Raw genomic sequence first — 3,997 nt, forward strand, 5'->3', positions numbered from 1 at the left:
GTTATGTCTTTAGTTAATCTGCATGCAATAGTTGTAGAATTACCAACAATTAAAAAGCTGTTTAAGTGCGGCTAAGAGCAGCCATATTTTTTTACATTTGAAACTTGACAGAACAGTGACTTACGTCTTTCTTTTTTATAATGAAAATGTATATTGCATCTTTTTCCATTTCTCTCTGAACATCATAACACGTTTGTACAGAGGGTATTTACACATTTAAAAGAAATTTTGATAAAGAAGCTAAAATTTTCTGAAAATTATCATCTGCTACTTTTTAATTTATTTTTCTTTCAAAATGTAGCATGTAAACAAGCCATTGATTGAAGAATATATTTTTGAACTTTCCGAAGAGAAATAAATATTCCTAATCCAAAATTTAAAAATATTGTGAAATGCATAGTATTAAAATTTTAAAGTGCAAAATAAACAGCATTATTAATTGGAAAGGAAAAACCATCAATCATTACTTCTACATGGAAAAAATACCCGAAAAAGAAATGGAGATTCTTCTGTAAATATGGGACTTAAAACTTAATATCAATCTTTCTCATGTCAAGTTGATTTTAACATTTCCCCCCCCCATCACCACTTTTTTATTTTTTGTCTTTTTCTTCCCATTGTTAGAAAATCCTTCTACAATCATAAACCCCTACTACTGAAACACTCTTCTTACTGTCAGAACCAAGTTTTACACTTTTTTCCTCTTCATGTTCAATAAAAAAACAGACCTTATTTGTTGCAGTCATTTATTTATATGAACCCATGTTCTACATCTGCACATTATCTCATGCTAAATAGTTCTCTGTTGAGTTCGTAGTTTCGTAAAAATTGTTCTCCTATAAGTCTCGTGTCTCAGGGAAACGTTGGTGAACATGTTTTTTTAGCTTTTTTTAAGTTGTAAATCTAGTTGTTACTGTTTCAAACTTCAAACAAATCAAATTTAAAGTCTTACAACTAGTAGTTTTTAGTACTCTGTTACTACAAATACATTTGTAGTAACAATAAGTAAAATAATAAACTAAGATTTAAAAGTTTAAAAAAGCTAAAAATACATGTTCACCAGCATTTCCCCGAGACACGAAACTTATAGGAGAACAATTTCTATGAAACTACAAACTCAACAGAGAACAATTTAGCAGGAGATATGTGCTGATGAAGAGCATGGGTTCATATAAATGACTGCAACAAAGTCTATTTTTTATTGAACATGAAGAGGAAAAAGTGTAAAACTTGGTTCCAACAGTGGGAAGAGTGTTTCAGTAGGGGTTTAAGATTGTAGCAGGATTTTCTAACAACGGGAATAAAAAGACAAAAAAAGTGGGAGGGAGGAAATGTTAAAAATCAACTCGACATACTATCATGAGAAAGACTGATATTAAGCTTAAGTCCCATATTTACAGAAGAATTTCCATTTCTTTATCTCAATGACTTTCAAGAGTGAAATTTCATCAAGACAAATCACCAGGTCGTACTTTGAATAGTACCACTGCATTTCTTGAAAAATTGAAGACCGATACAAGTATCCCATATGTACCTTTTCAACGTATTTCTGTAAAGTTCCCCCGACGCTTCACCAAAAAATATGAATTTGTTTCACATATATACTATTGTGCCTTCGGTCTCTTGAAAGGATCTCTTTAAGCACAGACCTACTATGAATGATGGACTCCGGAAAGCAGAAGAGCAATTTTATGAGAAAACCCTTCTATCTTTGAAACCAGGATGTAGAGTTATAGTTCAGAAAAAAGGCTTTCAAATCAAACATTTAAAAAAAAATACTCTGAACATTTTAAACATTAATTAAATGTCTCCAAAATTGTTCTAAAAATGTTTAAACAACCTCTGTATATTGTATAACAATTATTATATTGCCACAGTAGAAAAGGAAATGCAAAATTAATATAAATAAGCATAAATTTTGTAACTAGCTATACTTTTGTTGCAATTCCAGTCTAACCAAACTGCATATACTACAAATTGTGCAGTGATACACATGGAATATTTATTTAGTTGATCGGAAAGGCTCAAAACATGTTTTTTATGCACCTGACGGCAGGAAAATAGTTTGAAGTTATGGAAATTGCACGATTGTTGTGCAAGAAAATTTTGAAATTTTCTAAGAAATAAAACTGAGGAATAAATTTGTGCAAGCAATAATGTCAAACTTTGAAAATGTTGTGGTTTTATTCTAGTAATGAATGCGATGTTTAGTTTACTCGTCCTAAATTTTAAAAATAAAGTTAATCTTCTTAAGATAAAATGCTTTCAGAGGATTTTGGTGGTTGTCTTATAGAAGTTATGTTAAATATACACGTTTGCATTCTCAGAAATAATAGTCTCTTTCAAACGGGGCTGCAATGACACAGTTCATTGTACGTGGGCTTCTCATGAAATTTTGTAAATGCTCTATGAATGAAGGTTTGGTATTCTTTCACAGTTTAGTACTTCATTTTGTTAACAGACTTAAAGAATACCGAAATCTCTATTACTTGCAATGAATAGAAACGAAAGGGTTGAGGTTGGAGGTGAAACAAAACTAAACATACGAACTAGCATACTTAATCTGTTGTTATGAAGGGAACGAACATCTTAAAAAATTTCTTATGCAAAGTAAACAACAGTAGAAGGAGAAACATTGTCTTTTAGAATAGTCAATGGCAGAGTAGAATGTAATTGAATTAAATGATTAACTAATGTGTAAATGTTTTTTTGTCCACACGAATGATAAGACAAAGTCTGTGACAGCAAACAGTTTATGAGAAATATTTATGCAAAATTCATAATCAGATTTTAAAAGCAAAGTGCAGAACAAAGGAACAGCGTGGTTCAGTTAAACTTTTGAGAATGTCCAGTATGAGGAGGAGGAATTTCAGGTTATTTCTAAAATAAGATACATTGCTTACACTAAACATCAAAGTGCCATTGATATAGCATATCTAAAATTGCAAATCTAACATTCACAAAATTCTACACTCAAGATTATAAATGTAAATATCAGGTTGCCATAGAAATACCTTGTTTATGGGAATTTTCTATTAAAAATGAAACTTATTCATTCAACATTCCTTTTTTAGTTATAGCAACTGCATTACAAGCTTTTCATTCACCTTGCAGAGTTTCTGTTCAGACTATTTTAGATGAAAACATAAAGTTCACATCTGAAGCTGATCTCAAGCATTTTCTACCCTTTGTCCAAAATTGGAATTCCACTTGAAGTGGTTTTTCATAAAACCTTTTGCAATCATCTTGCCACTTTGTGCCTATCAATGTAAAGAAAACATGTTTTTTCATTTATACATTAGCTCATTTGCCTGTCAACTTTCAGAGAGGTTAATATTCTAAATGGTAATTATTGTTCTTAATTGTTATCCTTCTACAGTCATTTAGAAATTTTAGAGATTTTTATTCCCTTCAATTTCAAGCATTAACTAAAAACACTTCAGCTGCTATCATTCATTTGTTCTTCAACTCTCTCCATTCTAAAATAGTTCAAATAACAGAGTTGCTAATCAAACATGCGAATGAAATTCCCAGACTTTTCCAAGTTTCTAGAAACAGCTTCTACATTTGTTGGATTTTCACAGGAATCAAAGGTGATATTTTTGACGATGCACTTAACGGTACAAACTAATGCACGCACAATTTGGGGGGAGCATACCAAAAATATGCCCAATCTTTTAACTAAAATCAATAAATAATGAATTAATGATTATAAGCATTACAAGTGCATATCATTCCAAAATTTTCAAAACTTTTAGTATACATGAGCTACTAAATGATGATTGAGAAAAAACTAATAACATGAAGTTTATTATATATTTTCACACATTTACACATCTGCAAGAAAATTCAAGTCTCATATCTTCGTATTAACATTTACATATTTGAATGTAAATTTAAATCTCAGTCTTAAACATTTAGATACACTTACTTAAGATGAAAAAACCACTAACTATATACATACAAGTGTCTACAACACAATGAACATAAAACAAAA

This window comes from Stegodyphus dumicola, chromosome 4, assembly GCF_044657685.1.
Source record: "Stegodyphus dumicola isolate Sdum_Otavi_A_Nest chromosome 4, ASM4465768v1".
In the NCBI taxonomy this organism is placed as follows: domain Eukaryota; kingdom Metazoa; phylum Arthropoda; class Arachnida; order Araneae; family Eresidae; genus Stegodyphus; species Stegodyphus dumicola.